Raw genomic sequence first — 25,307 nt, 5'->3', positions numbered from 1 at the left:
GGACATGAAAATAAGTAGTGTTGCTTTAATTACAGTATGCTCTGACAGGGAAATGGAATCTCTCTCAAATATGTGTTTGAAAGCCAAGAAGGTATAATCAAATCAAGTGGGGTTGCTGCAGAAACATTTTTCTTGAAATAACTTAATGCTAAAAAGCAAATACGAAGTTCATATTAAATATCATATTGCAAAATAAAACTTAATCGCATAGACAGCGGCCCTCTACCTCGTCTCATGCAAAAGACTACCTTGGCAGCTGGAGAACAAGATGTAACCCCAACTACAACTGAGAACTAATGTGCAGACTTGCTGGTGATGAGCACTACAGGGAACAACCGCTCGTTTCTCTTGTGGCCCCTGGTCTCCTGATACATCAATGTCAAATGCAGCCTCAACCAGTGTCACATAAATCCAAGGATACTTGGCCCACGCTCTTTAGCATCTGATACCAATACAGAATATGGTATCCCAGCTAGTTTTCTTTCAAATTCTATATATTCAAGCAAGAGCTTCCTTTACATTTAGGGAAACCCCATTTACTGCAAAAAGCAGTGTGTTTTTTTGTTCCTGAAGAGCCTGCTTCAGAGTAGATGTGGATCAAAGGCTTTACATGAAGCTCTTTCTTTTCCTGTGTGCTTCCCACATGAGACAAGGAAGGAATTGGTAGCCTAGTGCTTTCAGGCAAATGACCTTTGTGAGAGGGGAGGGAGGGAGGGAAGGAGGAGGCAAAAACAGAGCAACTCCCTCTTGACACTGCACTTCTGAAGCTGTACCTCATGAAGTGTAGGTCAGAGATGATGCATTTCTTAAGGAGGTGCTAAAAACACAGTTTTAAAAGAAATAATTATTACTGAAAGCTGTTTTAAGTCTAAACTTGTTTAGACGATACTTCTGGCCATGAATACATTGAGATATTAATTCATTTTCAGCTACACCAGAATTAAGTTCCTTCACGGACAATGTTCTAGAAGAAATTAAAACTTTTTTTTCCAGGACTGCTAAATAGCAGAGCCCTCCTGTGCAGACGTAAGCCTTACAGACACTCAGAGTATTCAGCTAGAGCAGGAAACACACACAGGGTCCACCTGTCCATAGTACAAAGCAGTAATAAGGAAAGAGGGTCCAAGCCCTACGCAGTCTTATCTTGCCCCTGCACAGCCTGGGGCCTGAGCAGAGGCAGTTACGGCTAAGGGCTCTGGCTTAGGCTTATTGCACTCTCAAAACCTCCAACAGCTCCATTCCACTCTCCTCTGCGAATGCCAGAGGCACTCAAGAAAAGTGAGTAATTTAGCAAAATATTGTATTCTAATACAGCACAACTGCTCATTTAAGACAGATAACACAAACGAGTCGCAATGATTTACCCCCTCAAAAAAAAAGTCTCTTCTCTGTAAACACAGGACTGAACAAACTGGAATTATTTTGTTGTCCCAATTCCAAAGTTCTTTAATAAGTCTGGAAGAGTGTCTGTGAAAATCTTCTCTTTATGACTGAGGGCATCAAAAATCAACCGGACTTATTTTTCTGAAACAGCTACAGGAGCAGCTGGAATGCACCCAGCTGCTGAAAAGGCAGGGTGTGACAGAGGGAGTTGGTGACACTCAGGAACAAATGCAGATGATGACACTGTGACCAGCTTCTGAACTGCCTGGAATCTGTGACAGAGGATCATACTAGCCAAGTATTACTTTAGCTTGCTTTTATTTTACCCACTGGTAAGTGTTTGGTGTAATAAAAAAAAAAAAAAAAACATGAAAACACAAACATGTTATCTTAAATAAGTGCCTATGTCAATTAAGCTTAGCTGACTAAAGAGATAACACTGCAGTACTGGGGGGTGGGGTTCTGGGGAAAGTGGGGGGATTCACGTGCATTGCAGGGTGCAAAAACTTTCACTGCTACTCACAGCAACCCCTGGAGAAGAAACCCATCATTAAAATACTGTAGCACCTAAAACTTTTTTTTTAACTTCATAAATGCATAATCCTACAGCACACATTCATTTCTGCCAATAGACTAAAATCCCAGAGTAGTTTAACATGAACAAATTGATTAAGAAAGGCAAAAAAGGAAACACCGCTGCCCATTCACAACCTGAACTCCCTGTGACCACCAGGCTATCCTCCGGCAGCTGGCAAGATACCATCTACAGGAGCCTCCTAGCCCAGAAAACTGAGCCCTCAGTGAGATCCAAGTACATCTTTAAACTTAATATGAACAGCATATCCATTTGAGCAAGTGAAAACTTAAATTAGGTTGCTATAAATACCATCGATCCCAGTGTCATAAGAGGGAAATCAATTAACTCAGATTGGTCCCAAAAATCATATTCGGAAAATGAGATAATGATGAAACACCACATGCTTTTTTAAATTAGACATCCTGGCGGTAGCTCCGAGGGAAAGCTCGGCAGTGGCAGAGAGCAGGAGCCCTCTCTGTTCAGCCGCAGCAGCTGTTGGTAAGGGCTTGTCGCAATCACCATGAAACCCGAACCACAGCGGAGGGAAGACTGAAACAAAATAGCCTGCAAAGAGCAGCTGTGTCTAAGGAGTTCAGCTTCAGTGCTGCTAAATTGTGCTCCACACAGTGAGCTTTTTCTAACCTCAGGAAAGAATTTTCTAGATACCAGAGTCGGAGGAATTTCTAAAACCTCCCTGGATCAGAAAGCTCATTTATCTATTTTGATTTTATACCACGACTGACCGACCAGATTTCCAGGAACCAGTAGTGGTCCTCTCACTAGCAAGTGACTAAAGCAGCCATCTCACTATCACTGAGACAACATTTGACCTTGTATACATATATATTAATACACAATGTATCTCTATCAAGGATTTGCTTACAATGCAAGCTAAACCATCTTATATTTCATTTCTCTCCTCTACTACAGAGGGGAGAGTGAAGGACTCTCCTAAAATGTTGCCTCTCCCTAACAAGGGCAAATCCAGAAACCCAGAAATCTGTAAACATTGACAAGTTCACAGCCTTTTTTTCTGGATGTCGCCACTACATATTTATTCTAAAATCCCCAACATAAACCCTTTACAGAATTTCCAGATACAAAATTAATACAAACAGGATCCTTTAGCTCGTAGACCCTAAGACTGGCTTTTAAGTACCAGAAAATAATCCACTTTACAAAAACTTGTACAAAATCTAAACCAAGGGGAAAGAAGAAAGTAGGCAAGAACTCCATGATGTGATCTCTGCAGAGATGCAATGCATCCAGACTCCAGGAACAGCTGTCCGAGAGCAGGAGACACCTTCTGCATGGTATCTAATTCATCTACCATAGCTTCCCTGTTCTGTACATGCTGTCAGATATAGCACAAGAGGAGATGCATGTTCAGTTAAAAAAACAAAACACACACAATAAACCCATTTAGAGCCCAAAGAACAGGTCTTTGCACAGATACCCCAAAGCATGTGGGTACACAAGGGTCGTACAACTTCTATAATATTTGCAATAAGTGAGGTTACTTATGGGTGGGTAGAGCAAATGGCAGTCTTGGGCCCACCTCAAATTCAGAGCTTGAGAGCAGCGTAGCATGAACGGGGGGGTTAAATAAACCACAGCAACTCTACTTAGCGACAGGCTCCAGGGCTCTAACCTTAGTCCTTCCTCCACCCTTTTCCAGCTCTGAACACAACCAGCACCTTGCTGCTCACGCAAGGGAGCAAAAAAATGTGGTGAGGGTGCTTCGCTCCCTCCCAGCACACATCCCGGGCTCCCCAGCCCTCTCACCCACATGCCAGGACCGGGGAACTGAACTGAGTCTGCAATGCTGTTCAGAGCAGAGGTTTTCTCACTGTCTGCAGCCCTGCTTTGCGGTCCCATCCCCTGTCATTTACCACAATGTAGAAGGCAGGACAAGGGTCAGCTCACTGACGTTAGGGCTGCGCCCACTCCTGGGCAGGGGGATTGGAAGTTGGCATTTGGACAGGTCTGGCATAGCCCTGCCTTGGTTTGTCACAGCATCCAAGACTAAGAAATTCAGCATCAAATAATACTAGATAGCACATTTACAGAGGAAAAGAGGAGGAATAATTTTTACGTTACCACTGCAAATCATATCCAGTTTCACCCTCACAAATATAGAGCTGCCAATGTAATACGCTGTCAAAATCTGACCTTTCTACTCCAGTGTCATTTTGGTACTATATTAGGTCAAGAGGGGAGAGGAGGAGAGAGAAAAGTCAAACACAGGAGCTCATCTTGGAAACTGTCAAGCTAATTTCACTAAACAGTCCTTGCCTCCATAACGTAAGTGATATTTTCCCCATTTATAACACTTTCCATTTGAACACTTCACAGCATTTTACACTCTGTTCTCCCAACTTCGCACTTATCTACCATGTGGGCATCGCAAGCTGATGTGGCAACACGGTTACCGTGATAGCACAGCATCCATCAGGGTTCAGACTTGGCCTTTTGAGGGAGCCGTTTCCCTCCGAGGCTCAAAATTGCCACAGATCTTCAGTGTGCCCCCACAAAGCCTCTATCCCCAGTGCTGCTGCTGCTCCACGTCCCTCCCTGCCCCTTGCTGGGCTACAAAAAGTGCCGGGAGGCAGCTTGGGAGGGAAGGATTCAGAGGAGGAGGAGTACACTGCTGCCACTTTCATTTTTTGCAATTTGAGAGCTGAATCAGCAGGAGGGGAACAGGGAATCACAGAGCTCAGTTGACAGCCCCCTACGAAAGGCAAGGCAGTCACTCAAGACAGGGCTAAGAGCTTTCTATTTCTACGGTTTCCTGTGGTTGCAATGCCTTGCTGGGAGGGCCGGGTCACGAGAACGTCATTTCACAATAGATGCCTGTTCTGTTCAATGGCATTTGAGTATCTGAGGCAAACAAACATTATTAGCATGCCTGATATAGTTGCTATGTGCAGTTTGCTTTCTGCCTCCATAATCTGTAGTGCAATGGGTGGAAAGATGAGTGTATCAGGGAACCCACGAAACATATTACCATGAGGCTGGAGCTGTGGAAATTGCAAAATTAAATGAGAAAAAGCTTTCAAAAATCACGGAGGTTGTGCGGACTCTGAGTGAGAAGCAGAGATGCTGCAGCCTCTTCCTCCTGCTCCTCAGGGTTTAGCTGCCTGTGCTGAAAGTCAGCTCTGCTGTGGCACAGCCCCAGGTCAGGCTGTAGGGAGAACAGCTACACAGTGGCAAAGAGCTGGGGAGACCTTGTCGAGTGCCTCAGCCTCCCTTGGCTCAGGAGCTGCATTTAAGCTCAGGCCCTTCCCCAGGTCCTTGCCTGAGCTGTCTTGCAGGTACGCTGTTCTCAGCACGTACCTTGCTGACCTGAACCCACTGATGGGGTTCCCTGGCCTGACCTTGGGCCCACCTTGGTGCTGGGGCTGGTGAGCAGGTCCCTCAGCTGTCCACAGCCCCACTCTGCTCTCCTCAACTTGGGGTTGCAGGCCTGCGCCCTCATCGGGGAGGCCCTGCTCTGCTGTCACCCTCGGCTCCCAGCTCTGCTACTGCTCTCTTGCCCACGGTATCTCAAAAACAGAACAACTTTTGAACCAGGGAGAGCTGGGTCACATACCAGCATCGCAAACTTATCTGGAGCTCTGGAGCGCGGGGCTACCACTCCCAATTGCTTTTGCACTTTCTCTCAGGAATGCCCTCCCCAAAATGTTCTGAGCAGCTGCTCTCCTGCCCACCCCGGCCCACTTTCCTTCGCAGCATTAACAAGCAGCCAGCTTGGCAGGGGCGGGAAGCAGGGCAGCCGGGTGGATTCTCTCCGCGTTTATTCCTGGTTCAGCGGGGGTGGGTGTGGGGAAATCCAGGGAGAACGGCGAATTCTTCTTCTCAGCCTTCCCGTAAAACTGCATGCCGACCAGCCTGCACGGAATCCCACGAGTTCTCAATTACAGAAATCAGGATGAATTCTCAAATTATATCCACTTCAGGGCAGGGACACACTCTGTCACATATTTGTTCGGCTCCAATGCACTGTAGCCCTAGGCACCAAATCAACTAATAATTCCAGTTCTGCTCTCAGAATGTCTCAGGAATCTCTGAAGACATTAGCTGAGAACTGGTTGCAATCAATCCAATGAATTAAGTGCCTATTAGGGGACTTTCATTTCTTTAACTCATAAGGATCGTCTACACAGGAGAGTTGCTTTAATCCAGGGCACTTTCAAAGTGCCATTGATTTTGATCAGCTCAAGTGGATCACACACTTGCTACTTTCCTATCCCTGCTCACATAACACAATAGAAAAAGCAAATGTTATCTAACTCACAGAAGCTTACCATTTTTTGTGATCCTTAGGAGCAATTTTCAGTGAATGAGAAGATGAAAAAAAACCCTCAATCCTCTCCTGTCACCCAACAGTTGCATTTAGATGCTGGGAATTGTTTCTTTAAACAATTTCCACAAAAAGCTTTACAAATTCATAATGTTACATTGCAAGGGCAAGCGTGGGAGTTTCTTGAGCAAGTTGTCATGTATCTTTGTAGCATGTGAACTATGCAGCAAAAAGGTTGCTATGGTAAGCATGCAGTTTCTTGCTTTTTAAAAATACAACACCGTATTTCATAATCACACAACCTTCTGCAAGTTATGGGCATATAAATGCTGCTGGTCCTAGCAATCTCCTCTTTCAAATTCAATATTTTTCTACCCTAATTGCCTTCAGGAGCAGAAATTTTTACAACTCAAAACCGAATTTTAAAAGCAATTACAGGTGTTTATATAAAAAGTATCGAGTTGCCCCCACACAACACTTACACTTGCTTTCCAAAAGAAAACAGTTTAAGTTGTTATAGGCATGCAATTGCTAGCATTATACTAGTTTAACAATGCATACACTACAGTTCTCCTGTTCTGTCACATACATCAACTTATTTACACATTTTGGATAAGATTGTGTTTTCAATTACAGCTAATAAAAATTGTCAGGAATCCAACTGGCAGCAGAAGCAGACCCTAAGACCTGCTGCTACTACTCTTTACTCAGAAGTTACTCAGTGTTATTAAAGAGATCTTAGCATCATAGTTCATCCTCTCTATTCTACTCTACCCTATCACATCCATGCTCCTTTAACAAAATCATGTCATCTACTCTCATACTCAACTGTGTCCCAGCTGGCCTCCATTCCCAGCAGTTTACTTTATAAAGGTCCCACCACACTGTGCAAAAGAGAGGAGAACATTTCCATGGCCTTTTGCCATTTCCCAAATACTCTTGGCTATGAATGAGAACCTCTGTACTTTCACAGATGACTTCACCTTTGCACATCTCTCCATTGCATCTCTTGGCTTTCTTTGCTTACTATGGCATCCAACCACACTTCAAAGAAACCAGTGCTTATTAGCATCCCTCCGTATGTACCAAATACTATAGCCTATAGCTGATAGAAGAATACCGTCTATGTTGGGAAAGGACCAAAGTAAACCACAGAGTATAGAAGCATTTAAAGTTGTGGGTTTATTTTGTTTTTATTTTTAAAGACTTTCCACCTTTTGTTTTCCTTCAAAATTCAAGTTTTCATTGAGACGCCCTGTTTAGGCTCTTGTGGCTAGAGTCCATTACATTAGACATGGTACAACACCAGCTCTAGACATTAACATAAGGCATCGAGGACTTTGAAAGAGAATGCAACAGATGGATGAAGCTTGCTGTAATGTCTTGTGCTTCTTATGTCTCGATATACTTGGCCTGATACAGCTAACTCATTGTATGGCTACCCATACACTTGGGTTGCTTCCTAGCTAAAGGGTTATTTCCTTACTACTTTTGGTAGGGCAGACAGAAAACAACCTTTCTCAAGTTCATTCATGTACTTTGTATTCATTCTTTAACTGGTTATTTTGTGTGACCTTGCCCAGTCCAAAAGAATTTCTGATGATGTTATCAGCTTGCTGATCTGTAAGAGCTCAAATCCATCTTTCTCCTAGATCAAAGATACAGCCTATGAACGTAAATGATCAGTTATAGTTTTGAGCATGCTTGAGATAAATTCACTCCAGAAAAGCTGCATAAAACACCCAAAAGTGCCTTTCCTCATCACCATCCTCAACTCTTCTACAAGCTGTTTTGACCACAGGCTGGGTATCAGGCACAAGCATTCTTTTTCCAGATTACCTAGCATGGTAAGCAAGAGCTACTCCCCAGGGGTTTTCAAGCCATCACTGTCATTACAGAACATGCAGACTTTGGTATTGATCCTGTCCCAAAGCTGTGCAGATACAAAGTGATCTTCCTGAGTGGATCTCTAGTCATCATGAGGACTTTGCAGGACAGCATATTTCAGCATCAGGCAAATTCACAGCAAGATAAGATTAGATCTTAAAAAAGAGCAGGGCCAGCAAATTCTCATCTTTGTTAGTATTGCTGAGCATGGTTATTACACACTCTTCTCAAAACCTTTGCTGCAAGCTAAGTTCAGTTGAGTGGCTGCAGAACTTTGTAACACTGAAGTGTTGCCTTTTCCCACCAATTAGCCCAAAGCTTTTGGTGGTACAGCATGAGATTACTAGAACAAATAGCATTAAAATTGCTGATAAAGTTTATTGAACATACAAATATAGAAGAGTTGAAGACAGTATGAGGGTTCTGAAGGAAGCAAGAACTTAAGATAATTTAATTCTCTCCTATTCCTCACCCACAGCTTTAAAGAAACAGAGACAGATCAGAGCCAAAGACTTTTTTGCTTGTGTGCCACATAGTACATAGAATAATGCTGCAGAGAGCAAACCATTGCCCAGGGCAACAGCGGGCATTTCTTTCAGGAGTTTCTCCAGTTTCCCTGGGTTATGCAGTCTCAGAATCACTGAGAGACCGCTTTCCTGGTCAGGCTCCCTGGGAGACACATGCCAAAAAGATGTCTCAAGGAAGTGCAGATGTACCTTGGAAGCGTAGCGCGAAGAATGAATGGTTTCTACCTGCAAAGCAGGAGGTATTTTTTCTTCAGCAAATCTGTTCCTTGGAGGTATATCCTTTATATCTGTCAGCACCAAACTTCTTCCTCAGCAGAATAACAAACAAAAAGACCCCAAAGCACTTTTCTCCACAGTGCTAGTCATCTGTACAGCTTCTATGAGTTGTTTGAGCTCCTCACTACCCTTTCACCTCCTGCACCATCAGAAATTTCCAGCAGAAGCTACTATTGCCTTTGGAGAACAGAATTCCCAAAGAGATAGGGAATGAGAAAAGGGAGGAGCAACCATCTGACATGGTTGCAAAACAAGAATAGAAGGCTGTTTTTATTTTTCAAGAGATGAAAATGCCTGCAACAGCCACTTATTCAGGCAATGCTTATCTACTTGTCTCCACTCTCTCTCTCCCCAGTTCCAACAGATACTAATACATTTTTCCTGCTCTTAACATTTATCGTTGGAGAAGGGAACATTTGATTATAAAATCATGGAAAGAAATGAATAAACATAATGCAATTCTGAAGGTGCCAGAAGTCTGAAGTACATCAGTAGGACTCCACATTCATTTTCCAATTTGGTTATGCTGCTAGGGTATTTCATCTCCTCTTTTCAGCATTACCAAGAGTAAAAAGAAGAGCAGAAGATTTAAGAGGGAATACTGACTGAGGGTCAGTTAATGAGGGAGGGAAAAATAACTATTAGCTGAAAGACAGACCTAGCCTAGGGGGTTTTCCCTTGACTGTTAACATTTTTTGCAATGCATAGATCTGCAGTCCTCCGTGAAAGTTACAAGCCAGACACTCAGAGGCACTTGAATAATGCTCTTCACACATTATTCAAGGAGAGCAGGCAGTGTTTTGATATAGTTTGAGTAACTTCCTTACTTATGAGAACTTTCAACAAAAGCAATTTCCTTTGTAACTGTGATAGTAAGGATCTACTTCTGTTCCTCCTTCTCGCTAACACCTAAGGCTGGTCTCATTTCTGTTCCTGTTTCCCTCCAATTACCCTGATGTGCCCCAACAGATCTGCCTCTGCACTTCAGCACCATTACAGCAGCACAAGATGGAAGCAGCTTATGCACGCTGAATTTGACCGAACAGCAAACTCATGATTGAAACCCAGTGCAGGAGAGCAAAGATAGAAGGTTTGTGTAGGCCTATTGAGTTCCTTTCTCAAGGAACAAGTTCTGCTTTGTGCAGCAAAGCCCAGGCTCATGCCTCATGAGAGAATCTGTCTTTAGCACTTGGTGATAGCAGTCCCCATGCTGGGTTTCATCAGCTCAGCAAGAAACAGTCCCCAGCATCTGAGTACTTATATGTCTCTACAAACACTCTGGGGTACGGATTCACCCTCTGTGGAGATTAGCACTGGAGTTTCCCCATTTCAGTCTAAGAACCTCTCCTCCATCTAATCTTTTAACATCTTAAGCAAGATTAAGGTCACACTTTTATTTGTGAGTGAAGAAGCAGAAGGTGATGAGTAAAACAAAACACTTGCATTTTAGTCTGAGCTGAAACATTTTTTTAAGACTTGCTTATCACCCTCCTAGCAGAAATGTTGCCTCAATCCTGAAACCCTTACTTTCAAAAATCCACCCTAATTTCTGAAATCTTTCCCTATACTTGTTTGCATAGCTTCAGAATTAGATTTTGAAATATAAATGCAAGAGCCCTAGATAATAACCCATCATTTCAGGGTACTTCCTGCTCCCCTCCTTTAGAGGTATGAACATTAATGGCCTTTTCTGGGTTGGGACTTCTCCTGTGCTAGGAGGCTACCTACTTCATGAGCATGGCTCTCCACCTCTCTTGAAACTGTGTTTTCAGTATGGATGTCTACATAAAATGCATGAATAGCTCAGATAAAGGCAATTTCCGACACTCTTGGGATGCAGTCATCATTGTACAAACACCACATGTGATGTATTAGATTCAAGGTTTCCTGCATGACATCATCCTGAATCATCCTTTTAGACTAATGAATCAGAAAAAGTTTGAAGTCTTGCACTTAATTCAGAGAAGGGGAAGAAAGGAGAGAAAAAGAAAAAGCCCAAGAGTTACAAATGAAAAATTCAGGCGAGCTAATGAACTAGAGGCAGTTCATCTTCCAACCACAGGAAAGATCAAAGTCTCACGTTTACTATAAACATGGGATACAATCTCACAAGGGCACCTTCTTGGTTACCTCTTTCAAAGCAAGCTAAACTATGCATGTAAATATTGGGCATGACAGAAGGGATCCAGACGTGATCGAAGCAGCACCAATCCCTGGCAAAACAAGGGGACTAATGCTGCACTTTCACGAACATGGTGCCTCCAGGCCTCAGGCTCCTGGCGCTGGACCAGAAGATGTCACTGCTGTGTGATGCACAGCCTTGCTCTGGTATAAACCAACTTTGGGAGGTCACATTGTCACAGGAAGATGAACTTTGTATAAGCAGCCTTCATGCTAATTTTACGTTGGCTGATGGAAGATGGACAAGCTTGTGTCTTGTCTGTTTTCTTTACCACATCCTTTGGCTAGTTCTACAGAAGTGCGATCACATGCCACGCGAGACACAGATGAGATCGGTATCACTGAGTGACTCAGTACTGCACTGATCTAGTTTTACAACTGTGGAAGCGGCAGCTGAATGCACCCAAGAGGTTTACAAGACAACGCACCTTCTACGCCTGAACAAATTCTGTTCTACATGTAGCATGTTAAAAGTTACTGGGAAGTAAACAATTCCATCCTCTTGATTAAGTATTTCTCTGCAGGTTTTTGTTTTGTACCTATACCAATTATTTGCATAAGTGTTAGTTAACACATGACTGCATTGTTTATGCAAACAGGAACCTGACATCAGCTCCACATCCTTAACATTTTTAAGGTCAGCATTTGCCAGGTACTCAGCACACGAACAGGCTCAAATGCTTTCCCCATACACCCTAAGCATTTAGCTGCCCAAGTCGAAGGTCAGCCCTGCCATGGTGCAGCCTTGGATCAGACTGCTGGGAAAACAGCCAGACTGTGGGGAAGAGCTGTGAGATGCATCAGCAAGCCCCTTACTAGGGGCTGGTGTGCTGGCCACAGGCTCCTCGGCTGTCCCTGGGCACGTTTCCCAGTACTACTCCGCTCTCCTCGTTCAGGGGCTGCAGGCCTGCGCCCTCATCGCGGAGGCCCGCCCTTGGCTCCGCTGCTGCTCCCCAGCAGTAGCACAGATCTGTTAATCTTCTGTTCTGTCCCAGCATGAACCAGTGCTGCTGGGTTTGTTTCAACTATTTTCAGCTTTTAGATCATGTCCTTCCCTTGCCCTTTTTAATCTATATTCCTGGAGCCTTAGGGGAGATTGTCATCTTCGTTACTAGAATTAAATAAATTAAGTAAACTCTAATTAAGTAAATTAGAATTTTGCACTACTTACAACACTAGAAGTAGACTTTGACAAGTTACTTGATGTCCCTAAATAGAAAAAACTAACAAAATAGACTCACATGAAAACTTTTCTCCCCCTTATTGGGCACTGAAAATCATCTAGAGACAAGCACGACCACATGCTTCCCAGTTCATTTTGTTCCTAAGTGGATACTGAACTCCTGGATTTCTCCTGCATCATGCTGAAAAATTTTAACAGTTTTCAAAGTCTGCACAGAGGACAACTTACCTTTGGATGTTATGACCCTTAGCACATCTTAAGTATAGATATCAAGACGGAAGATGGTACTCCTGAAAATCTGAAATGGCTGTGTTTCACCAATGCTGCAGCCTGGCAACGCGCACCATTCAAACTCCACAGCATCTTTCAGCATGAGGTAGGTCTCTTCACTTACAAATGAATATTTTGTGCTTCCAGTAATTTCTCACAATAATTAAACATTTTTTCTAACGTTTTATCATCTGTTATGTGATTATCGGCCATTTTGCTGCAACCAAATCACCTCTACCATTGACCTCGTCCTAAGGTACTTGGTAGCCTTAAGACTAGTCAGTACTTGAAGGAAGAGCCAAGGGCTGCACAGAGTGATACTAACTCTTTCATGTCATGCAAGAGCTGAGACTGCACCCCAGCACAACATACATCATCACTACAAATCCCAAGGTGTAGCATAAATAAGAGACCCTAGTCATTTGTGAAGGCTCTACCATACCGTCTAAACAGAGCACTGTTAACCTTAATCACCTAGAACATTGTTTTGCATCCTTTGTGCTCTTTAGTCAAGAAATTCTCTTAATCTTCTTTACTAAAAGCTGCTGTACATTTTCAGCACCCTAAGGTGGCTATATTGTAGTCATGACCAATTCCTACATACATAGATAAGTTTTTTCAGAATCTTTGTGAAATGTATCACATCTTATACTAAGTAGTTTAACTACCTTCTCCAAAGAGATTTAGCACAGCAGCGATTATAGCTCTGACTTGCTCACTGTGATGTAAAGCAGCATACAATTCAGTTACGCAAGTTTTTTTCTTGAACATTCCTACAAGCCAGTGTTTATTTTGCACTCATTTGGGAAGTTATTAAAGCTACTGGATATCTACAGAGTGCATTATCTTACGAGAAATGCATATGATATGTGTGATAGGATAGCATTTTTAGATTACAACCCAATGGAGTGAAGAGAGTTACCCTCCCCATCACTCCGTTTAGGAAGAAGGGTGGCCAAACGAATGACACAGGAAAGCTTTCCAGAACAGAAGACATTCTTCCTTTTTCTTTTGTTTGGCCTGTTACACAATATTATTCTAGCCCACATGGGAGTTTAAGTTCTTTTAGACTCACCGTAAAGACACACAGTAAGAAACAGCAGTGCTGAAGTTAGGACACAGCCTTTGAACGCTGGAATTGCATGGTTCGTCCTTGCTTTACGGCTCAGCAGTCATGCAGGGATTGTAAGAAGGTCCGAGAAAACTTCATCTTGACCCTTGCCAATAACAATATGACAAACATCAAAAATGTATCAGTACCCAAGATAAAAATGTAAACCTTTTTCCACTTACATCTGCAAAGGCAAGGAGACTTACGTTTTTTGAATCAACTTTTAGGCATCCCCTACACTTTAAACAAGTACTTATGATAGGAATAATGCATTTTGTAACAGTTAAGAAGTAATTTTTTTAAAAAAAAACTTTCACATTCAGAGGAAGCACTATCAAAGCTGTTAGAGAATTAACCTCAGTCAGCTGTATACTATACTTTATGTAATGATTATAAATACTAATTGAGACCACTCTATGTTACTATTTTTAGAACACCTCCTTCTTATTCCCTCCATCTCCTGCCCCTTCTCAGCACCCTCTTCTCTAAGCTTCAAGGTCCTCAACTCTCATCTGTATCATGCCTTCTGCAAGTTGGTTTTCAGATCACGAATCAAGGTCTTTAAAGCTGCTCCTTTATGCTCTGAGGGGTCATGCCTTCACGTTGGACACTTGCCCAATGTGACTCATATTGGCCGTAAGCTGCAGCCAGTTGCAGACACTTCCTCGTGTGGCAGCCGATTCCAAGTCACTCTCCCCTTTGCTGACTTTCTCCTCTGCCCCACACACCAGCTACTGCTTTCCCTCACACTGCCCAGCTGAAGGACAAATTAACTCAAATTTTACTTTGCTTGAAATTTGCTGTTTCAGGAGCGCTTATGTGCTCAAAACCACTTTTTTCCCCAGCCCTGCTGTATCATCTGGTTGAACTGATTACTTTGAGGCTGTACCTCCATAGCCACTGCCTACTTTACTCCTACATGTTCCCCCTCCCTGCCCCACACCACCCCACGCTACCACTTCGGGGACTTCACAGGTCTCAGGAAAGAGCTGTCTTGCAATTCAAAGTGCTCACCTAGATTCCAGGGGGTTTGGGGGGAAATAGTAGCTCTTATAGCCCTTTTCCCAAGATGTAAAGATTTCAACTCTTTTTTTTTTTTTTAGGGAGCTGATTTAAGAATTCACTTTGAGGGCTGCAGACAGGCCAAACTGGTGACCTTAGTCATGGCACAAAGTGCCCTAGTGACCCTGTATTTCCTTTGCTCACTCATCTAGCTTATGTCTCCTAAACCCAATTCCAGCCCCCAAAATCATCACGACATTCCATTGCAGAGCTCCAACATGCATCCCTAAAGACACAGGCTCAAATACCAATATTATTCCTTATCAAATCTCAACAATAGCTATATTTTTACTATAAAGAACACGCGAAGTGCTGCCCCTGCTTGGAATGCCTAAGATGGATTTATAAAGACTCTGTGCACTTTGCTTAATAAAGAGATGAATGAGACAATGCTGTAGAGAAACAGATCACTGCTGATACAGCAAAGAATTCATGTTGTCAATATTACTGCAGGAGATTTTTTTAAGGCTCTGTTTAAATCAGTAAGCTATAGGAAATGCTCACGAGCATCTCTGAAGATCCACAGGGTGGGTACTTCTGTTTAAATAAAGAGATGAAACTCAAATGAAACACACCAAAATTACTGAAAACCCTTCACCATGTAGAAACCTTGAGGAGAATGGACCATCCTAAAGTATTTTTTTTTCTATTTTTTTTCCCCCTTTTTTTCTTTTCCCTAAACAATAGCATTTTTTCCTCCCTCATGTAAAGACTACTGGAAGTTCTGGAGACAGGCAATCACTGAAGAAAATGTTTGGATAGCTATTTGATTTTTGTTAAATACATTAGTCAATTCACATACCTGCAGAAGTTGGGCAGGTAGAAAATTCTGAATTTCAAGTACTCTTACTTGGCTAGCTCTGGAAGACCTAACATGCTGAAACCAAAATGAGAAGAGAGAACGCTATAAAATAAGTGAAAAGCATATAGGCATGAAATTGTTTATACTTGCTACCCATAATAAGAACTCTTTTCTCAGTAAGGCAGGAGGAGGAAGATAGTGAAAAAGCCAGAAGAACCTGGGCAGTAAAGCAGCTAAAAGATTTATTGTAGCAGCAATGGTAAATTGCAAGTGCATGCATGTGCGAGGCCATATGGCAGCATAAAAGGAGTAGCACAATTTTGGTTTCCATATGGAGGAAATGAAGCTACAGACTCTCTCTAAGCAGCTTTACTGTGGTTGTATGTGAAATAAAGCATTTATCTTTAGAACACTCCCTAATAGGAAAACAGAGGCAAATTGGAGCAATTACGAAAAATATCCTATCCACACACACAAAAAAATTAGGAACCTAAAGGGACAGACTTGCAAAGAACTATGAGGAAAAGTTGGTCTAAGAAAAATGAAACAGAATTGCTAGCCTGGAAGTATGTATGCCTGGTTTAGATAACAAGGGAAGAAAGTCAGACATATTGCCAAAAAAACACATTCTTCTACCACTTTCCTTCCACTCTCCTCCAGAAAGTCCTACTGCACCATAATTGAGAAGCACCCCAGATTTCAGTCCTGCAGTATCATCCCCATGGCAGGTGCTACGGTGAAGAGCACAGCACAGGGCACTCGGGTAGGTAGGCAGAACAGGGAAAACACATAGGACTTGGCTTTGTCTCAACTGTCCCACAGGTGAGTCACATCCCCACGCCTGAGACATCCACTCCTCTGTATGCTTCCTCCATGCCCTCTCTTATTTGTGCAGGGTCTTAAATATATATCTCTTAAATATAGCTGCTACAAGCATCTTCCATCCAGCAGCTCAGGGTGGGGAATCTGTGCAAAACACACACGCACACACACCAAGGGATTCAGGGAATACCTTGTTACTCTTAATAATTCTGAAAAGCGGATTAGACTGTAGCTGACTTTTAGCTGTAAAGGGTTCCAGGCAAAACATGGCATGCTTCTGTGCATCTTTGGGAGAGGGGTTGGGGGGGTTTCCTTGTTTACTCTTATTCTTTAGACAGTGAAGGACAGGACTACAGGAGTGACAAGAGGTGGAATGAATATCAAGAGTCATGTAGTTGTATAACAGGAATGTGGGATCCTATGTTTGAAGACTTTAAATTAGGCTATACAAAGCCCTATATGTACACTAACAAAAAAAACCCTTGAACTGGCAGGTTAATAAACTAAATGACCTCAAAAGTCTTTCTTCTCCAGTTGTTGGGATCTTTTCTCAGGGACGTACTCCTTGGTGTGCTCAACACGCAGGCTATACCACAAGCTGGAAAATATCCGATAGCCTTAGCAAAACTTTGAAATGAAACAAACCTGTCACTACATAACCAGTATCCTGACGCTGTTTTGATGTGCTTCAGGTCACCAGCCAATTCAAAGAAATCCCTAAGAAGGGGAGAGGTCATCAGAGGAAAATTCAAACATCATGACCTTTCATGTTCCAAGTTTCAGGACAAAACAGCCAGAGCACTAATTATTTTATTAAAAAGTAAAATCCTGAGGCAAATGAATAAATTTGAAGCTTCAGTTATGTATGATGAAAAGAGAATAACTAGCTTATTAAAAATTAAGCCCCAATTAAAGTTGAGAGTCATACCCTCAACAGTCTTAATGGTAGGACCTGAGGCAAGATCATCAGCCCCGGAGTCAGCGGGTGAACCCAGCCCCGGAGTCAGCAAGGCCAATTTTTCACCCTGTTGAGCTGCCAGCACAACTTGCCTACCAAGCCTTGCTGTATTGAGGAAACCCTCAGCATTATGTTTCTGAGGTATTTTCTACTCAAGAACATTGCCCTGGGTGAATAACTATGCCACTCTCTTACTAAAAACCACAGTATCAATTAGCAGCATTTTGCCAGTCTGCCATTAGCACTCTACTTATACTTAATAGCACTTTGCAGCATAGCTTCTTCATCTTCTCTTCCTTCAAGATTGTATCACACCTGTAACTATTTTTGGAAAGCAAAAGCCAAAATCTTGCATCTACTACACTTCAGAACAATTTCCAGTACACACCCATGATTACTGGCATCTTATTACCTAAAGGAAAGCATGAACTCCACTGGCCTCCACTTTGCTCTCTCTCCTACCTCGAGCCTTGTTAGCTCAGCAGGCTGCATAGGCTAATGCAGGAGGCCACCTGCACTCCACTGCCTGGTAATACATGGCACATGGATGGCAGGGCCCATGCCTGCAATCTTAATGCCTCAAAATTTTCAGTCTTTCCTGTATACAGAGGGACTACATTCAGTATTGTTTACATAGGAATGAAAAACCCACCTACTTCCAACTTGGACATAGATTAGACAAGATTAACTGGTGTAAAGCATGAGTGACAGACTTCTAAATACTTACAAGAATAACACAAGCTTTCTGTAGTTCAAAGACATCAGTTTGACTTAATTTGTTCAGAAGATCAAATGGATTCCCACACAAGAACTAGAAGTTTAAGCATGGGCATCTATCACTAGTTTCAATGCTCATTTTAATATTTACTTGGGAAAACACAGATTTTTTGGCCAATGTTTTTCAGCCACTTCTTTTACATTTTTTTCCATGAACCAGGGAGGAAGAGCAGGCTTTGGAATTTTTCATTAAACAACACTGGGCAGTCATCTACTCCACCAAGTAGATGTACTGCTCCTCTAATATCAAGTTCAACACTCCAGTTAAATTGACCCACTGTAGATAAATTCATCGTGCAGTATACTTGTGGTTTTAATTCTCCCTGGAAGATCCACTTAAATATGGCCAATGTGAATGACTTCAACTGGATGTCAACTGCCAGGGTTTAGTTCCTCTCCACACAAATTCAAACAGACCTTGAGAAGCAACAGCTGAGCCTTGAGCAGAGCAAGTCAGGGTTCCTAATTGATTTGCATTGCTAGCATCAGCACAGAGACAGGATGAAAATTCATCTCTCCACCACCACACACACTTTGTTCTTGAGGTTTTTAACAGGAGTCTAAATACCATTTTAAAATATCTAAAGATCTTAGTTCTCAGCTAGTCATGATAACAAACTAGACAAACATTAAGTAAACTAAACATTTGGAAAACTAAATCAGACACAAATTCAGGAAGCCGCATCTTCAAAAACAGTCATTTTTGTTGCGTGGCTACTGAACAGTAGTGAACAACTAGCTTAACATTTATAACATTTTGTATTTATTAATTCTCGCTGCCTTCCAATGTATAATGTAAGTAAGGAACCAATAAACTGAGGCACTCTAAACATAAGATTGAGGAAAGTCTTGATTGAAATAAATAAATGGAAAAGGAGTATTTCTTTTAAAGAGTTCTTACTAAAGAGAAACAAGGCCACCTTAAAGCCAAAGTTCTTCCTCTTCTTTAAGTCACACAGATCTCTCAAAGTAAGGTTCCAGGAAAGTGAAAGGGAATCTCAAGAAGCCTCAATTATTAGACGTTCTCTAAACAGAATTTTTCCCCTAGTCAGACATACAAGATTCTCCTGTCCTTAGGACACAAAGCCTCTCCTGTCCTTACCAGCACATATTATTTTGATAATCCTATAAACCAGAGTTAATAGCTAGGATAAAGCAAAGACTTTTCATTTTGCTGGCTATTAGGTCAGAGAAATTCAAATCTCCACTTAGGTTTGTATTTACTTGGTAAACCATAACCTTCTATTCAGACAAAACAGATTAATAAGTAAATATTTTCCCTCTCTAAAATTCAAAGTAACACAAAAATAAAAGGAACGCATTTTTCTATTGCTATTCTAGTATTATGACTTTAAATCAAGCTCTTAGCTGTCAAAATTTTACTGCCTAGGATACAAACAATAATTGAGTGTATCAAAAGAACAGTACTATAAAGCTAGTTTAGAATCAGAATACATTTCTTTCACCAACCTGAGAAAAAGAGCAAAATATTCCTCAAGACCTCAGAAGCATCCAACTCCAGCATAAGACAGACAGTGTGAAACCTGTGGAGGTTAATCGTGTTTAACCAGGTGACTGTTGTGTTGAGGAGCTCCATTAACCACAGCTGCTAGGAGTTAGGAGGTATTTTAAATAGCCACAACCCAATTAAGTTTCTGGAGCTCAAATTTGCAGCCTTTCACTGAGAAAGGGAAAAATATGTGGTCTGACTCTTACTCCAGTAAATAAAATTTTATTCTTATTTCCATAAGAAAGGAAAAATGTTTCCAATTTTGAACAGCATCATAACAGAGGCCCACACATAGCAGGAGAAAGTTTGAGGTCAGTTCTTGATCCAGAAGTCTGTACCATAATACAACTGAGCTGAATAATTTTCTATCTCCTTCTGTAAAAACATCTTTTGCACTTCGGGTGGGAAAACAAAGTACATTAAATATATTTTTTTGCCATTCACTCAAATAGAAGTATCCTTATACTTTGAGAGGATTATAGACATTCATGCATTGCTGAGAAGAAGCAGTTGCAGACTAGCCCTTGCATTTGGCACCAATTTTGCCTCACAGACCTGGGAAGGAGGATGGAACAAGAGGAATAAAGCAGTCTTGCCTCTAAGATTAATTAGCACATCCTCACCACTGCTGTTCACTCACACACAGATGTGTCTTGGTTCTTCCAGTCTCTTCTGGTTGCAAGAGATTACCAGTATACATAGGTGCTTGGCTGTCCTCCCTTTTACCAAAGAATATGCTTGCCAATAAGGCAGTGGCTACAAGAGGGCTATATATAATTAACATTGAGAAATTCCTGGCAGCTTATGCACCAGAGCACAGTACAGCAGGTGATACATGTACTTTCGGTGATACTACAGGCAAATAAAGTATGCAAATGTCCATGTAGAAACTGATAAAGACTTCATATCTGAAACATCTGAAAAACAATCCCTGATCTGATACTGCAAGTAAATTCCAAGAGTGTACTGTACATGCAGAAACTGAAATAAAACTGCACATTTTGTACTCAATTTCTAAAATGATTTTTGGAACACTCAACCAATAATTCACTGTAATTTTAAAAAGGTCTTGTGATTAATCCTATTACTGCATACTCAGCAAATTTAAAAAGCAATATTGCCAGCAATAGCCATGAAGTTAAATTCCGTTTTAAAGAAAATGAATGATTGTACAAAAGTGCTATCTTCATAATAAAACCTTTAAAAAACAACCTAATTTTAAAAAAAATTTAATGGAGAAAAATCACTACCATCCTTCACTTATCTCTTGGGAGGAGAAAAGAAGAACTAAAACAACAGCCAGATACTCACAAAGTCTTCTTTTTCAAAGACTTCCTTTTATATTATGCAAAAATATAATTTCATTTTAGCTATGCACTTGATGGAAGGAAGTCCCTTAATGTATGCCTGCATCCTGCCAACTCATAGCTGGTAGCAGAGAGATATCATGCTCCACTCTGCTACTGCCTTGCAGGTGATACTCTGCAGTGCGAGCATGTTGCATGCTCCTGGTCTGAATGAGAAATGAGAGAAAGGCTACAGATTGTGCAATATCGTCCTTGATGATGTTACTGAATAGTTTCCATTAGACAGCTAGCATCTGCGGGACGTTTTGCCCTGGTTTTGCTTTAATTGTTCCCAATGGAGAAAGACTTCAAGGTATTTCAACCATGAATTATATTTGAAAGATTATATTTTTGACATGGGGACATGTCCCACTGTTCTTCGCAGAACTACTGGTCACTTGCTTTCAACTGTCAGTCAAGGGAGGCTAAGAAGGCAGGGCTTCCTAACGTAGAAATTTTCCTTGAGAGAGATACGGTTCACAGTGTTTAACTTGTTCATTGAAGTTTCACTTGAATTTTGGATATCATTAAGTCTCACTGCACTCTTTTTCACCTCAAAGACAGTGAATTATTCTGTGTGCAGTGACTGCAGGTTGTCTCTCTTTCATCTTTTTTCCATTTCTTTCTCCCTCTCCCAGGCCAGAGATCCTGATGACTCCTGTCTGCTGCAAAATAAGTCCATCTTTCTTTCTTCAGTCCCCTTTTCTCTTTGAGGTGGCTTCCCAAAAGCTATGCCTTCCTTTGTAGGGGACATTCGAACCCACCACCAGCATCAGTGGGATTCCCAGGCTGCTGAACCAAGGCTCTCAGAGGCAGTGCTGCAAAGGCTGGGGGCAGTGGGATTCAGAAAGACAGAGAGCAGCAGCAGCTGTGGCAAGGCAGAGCTGTGCTGTAAAGGCGATGCAACACCTGGGCTTCGCATTGTGCAGGGCATCAAAAACATGCATGTAATTTTATTAAACCAAGTGCAAAAGTTTGATAAAAATATAAGCCATTTTGTTTTCCTTAGAAATGAAATGGAGCGGTTCCCTTTGCCTATAACTGTTACACTGATATCAAACCATGCTATTTGTATTTGTAATAGGGTGGATCTTAAGGTGAGGTCAGTCAGTGCAGTGCCCTTGACATCTACAGAGCAACATCAGTCTGCACTGGCTGACAATTCGGCCTTTCAGCCTCTTTGACCGGTTAGCCTCCTTCTACAGAGAGGACTGTGGAAGGGGCTTCTGGTGCTTAATTCCTTTTGGTCTCAAACACATTATGACCGGAAGGGACAGGAGCCACATAAACCTCTTTATATGATTAGGAAAGAGTGTCCGGACTCGCTTTGTTTCCTGCTGCTGCTAGAGGACTCTCGTACATTTCCACTGCTATTTCAGGATGCTGTACTTTCTTTTAGGTGCTCAGGTACCACTGCAACTGTGACTCTTTAAGCTTCTAGAGAGCATATGTTTTATCTTATAATTTGCTGCTTGATTCTATTCAACCCTGGTCACAACTTAACTGCTTTGTGAATTTTGTAGTAAATCTTTGTAACTGCAATACAAATAATTGGAACCTACCATCCCTACATTCTTTTCTAGATGTAGTTAGTGAGAATAAGAATGGTGAGAAAAGGAATAACACTTTATAATTTAATAATTTTCTCAGAGATCAAATAGGAATACTATTTCATCTTATCCAGTGACAACATGCAATATATTTATCTACAGAATATAGTTATCTGTTTTTAAATAAAGCTGTACCATAAAGAACAGCACATTAAATGTGCTTAACATGTTTGTTCATTATTACTTCAAAGGAATCATTCGGTTGAGTCAGTGCTGAGTCAAAGGCTAACTATTAACTGTAACAATATAAAAATATTCAAGCAGGTCATACAGATTATAACAATTATGGATTATAACAATTACATTTCTACAAAAGACAGAATATGATAATGGTGAATTCATATTTATCAGTAAATTATAGGCATTATCCAAGAAATGGGTCCAAGGTTTGGTTTGTCATGAAATTCTTAATGTTTTCTAATTAAATGGTCAGAACTTCAGTAATTCTTCATGTCCATTTTTTTGCTTTGGCATTAGAACATCACTGAGTAGGGTTTTGCGCGCTTGAGTTGAATGCTCAGAATATATTAAAACATACAAAACCTCTGCTAAAACATACAAAACCTACTATGCACTGTTGGTTGAGTACAGCTCACTAATGTCAAATGTTCTTTAAAAATGTAAAAAGCATTTTAGTGGAACATTTGTACCTTACATAACATACCTATCCACTTTGGAAGTAGTTCTTACCCACTTCTACTTTTATTAAGTATCCCAGATTGCATCACAGCATTATGCAGGAGCTTATTTGTGGATTGGATTATACTATGCTTAGCATAGTAAAACGCACGTGCAGAAAGAATCTCTGCCCTAAACAGTTTTTAAAAAGTAATTTTTTTTCACTGTTCTGATGGGCAAAGTTGCCAATTATTCCCTAGATCTATTCAGCTGAGAATTACTTAGACTGAGAGAATGGAGATGAAATTAGAACAGTATAGAGGAATTATTAGAATTACGATTAGAATAGAATTACGAGGTATTAGCTCAGCTGAAACGGAGAGAAGAGTACGACACATATACAGGGCAATTCCTGACATTTCATTACTTTGCATGGGGAACACGGTCCCAAAGGATACAGCAGAACTTCAAATCAAAACAAAACACAATGCTGGATAATGCATTGTGCAGAGTCAGGTGTGGAACAGGCTGAGAGGCAAAAGGGACACTCTAAGACTGTAGGCCATTTCCATCTCTAGAGTCTCTGGTTCTTTATTGTAATGCATTTTTATTCAGCAGCAAAAATAGGCAGTGCGCATTAACCAGTAAATTCAAAGTCTTGCTGTTACACACAGACACAGACAGGCTGTCAGGCTTCCACGGACTCTTTCCAAAAGAAAGATATCAACACTGTAGTGAAATTATAAGTGCTTAAATATGACTCACTCCACAACTAAAAGATGACACCAGAAAAGAGGCTCTAAACTGTATATAGTGATAAGTCATACAACTAACACGTTGCTTAAAGAAAGCTCAGGATTGCAGAGGCATAGTCTGAAGCTCTGAGACTGTACCCAAATGTCAAGAAATAATCTTTTCTTGGGACTGCCATATAGCTATTCTCTGGAAAGTAAGATGAGTATTCTCAGGACAAAACCTTTCACCAGGTATTTCTATTTAATTATGGTTGCCAGATGACAAACATCTTTAAATTAGTATTTGGAAATTAAAGATTGTCCTTGTTTATTGCTGAAACAATAGTCATATAACTACTAACTCAATAATACTGTCTATATTAGTCATGATTCTTGAGAGATCTCCATGTGTCTTTGACATAATAGGGACAACAGGCACATTTTTAAACTCCTTATTTCTGCAATGGAAGACATGCAAAAATTGAACAAAAAGTTCTGCTATTCCCAATCTTCTCTGTGAGGGATTAAAAATTCTATATTTTACAGATGGAGATTTTTAGACCTACGGGAACAACTACCTGCAGAGAGACTCCGCGGATAGGTCACAGTTTCCGATGGTCCAAGTGCAGTCCTGTGGTGATATCTATGGAGTTTATGTGCCAGGTTTGGAGTGTGAAAGACTGAGGAAATAAAAAAGAAATCATACTAATTATAGGAAACAATTATATTGCAGAGTGGCTTAAATACACCTCTAAAAATCTCAGGCCATTAAGCCTATATAGATACTTGCTGTGTATTCTATGCATTTAACAATTGCTGAAAATTCTCTTTGCCAATTAGGTGCAGATATATTTCATATCGTTTATAATGTGAAAACACAATGAACAAGGAAAAGACAAGAAAGGGGAGTTTCATGTTACAACTGCATAGTAGAAAAGCCAAGAGGATCATAAACTTTTTCTCTTTGCAGACTCCATAATTAATTTAGTTAGCTCTTCAAGCCACATTTTTAAATTTAACTACATACACGATGAAGTGGTACACCACACAAACTGTCATCTTTGCCAAGGCCTCCATCAACATTGGATGCCATCTGGCAATTTCATTAACATTAATAAGAACCATCAGTTTGGAAATACCCTAAAAGAGAGCCAATCAGCACACTCAGACACATTTATTATTGTAACCAAATGCAGTATTTATTAGTATTAGCAAATGTAATATTTATTTTACAAGAAAGGGAATTACAGTGAGCATGAAGTCATTAGATTGCATTAAAAATAGAAATGACAAATCTGGCATTTAACAACCTAAATATTAGTAATGTCTAGCTGGCATATTTTGGTTTGTCTGTTTTTAAAGGGGCCTTT

The 25,307-nt window shown here is 41.1% G+C and overlaps 1 long non-coding RNA gene across 13 annotated transcripts in view; it reads right to left on the bottom strand.

The window, feature by feature from the left end:
- Positions 1-25,307, bottom strand: part of LOC135324986 (uncharacterized) — a 152,654-nt gene that overhangs the window by 39,098 nt on the left and 88,249 nt on the right. For 7 of the 13 annotated variants that reach the window (XR_010386215.1, XR_010386209.1, XR_010386210.1 and 4 more), the window contains 3 exons: positions 24,516-24,617; positions 15,563-15,637; positions 13,663-13,804 (listed from right to left, as the gene is read on the bottom strand). The exons of 1 other annotated variant lie outside the window; for it this stretch is intronic. This is a non-coding gene — a long non-coding RNA (uncharacterized LOC135324986). The remainder of the gene's footprint in view (positions 1-13,662; positions 13,805-15,562; positions 15,638-24,515; positions 24,618-25,307) is intronic. 5 more of the 13 variants (XR_010386212.1, XR_010386219.1, XR_010386213.1 and 2 more) reach the window with 3 other exon arrangements.

Source organism: Dromaius novaehollandiae, chromosome Z (genome assembly GCF_036370855.1).
Source record: "Dromaius novaehollandiae isolate bDroNov1 chromosome Z, bDroNov1.hap1, whole genome shotgun sequence".
NCBI lineage: Eukaryota > Metazoa > Chordata > Aves > Casuariiformes > Dromaiidae > Dromaius > Dromaius novaehollandiae.
The sequence above is the reverse complement of the archived record's forward strand: the minus strand, read 5'-3'. Positions and strand labels throughout refer to the sequence as shown.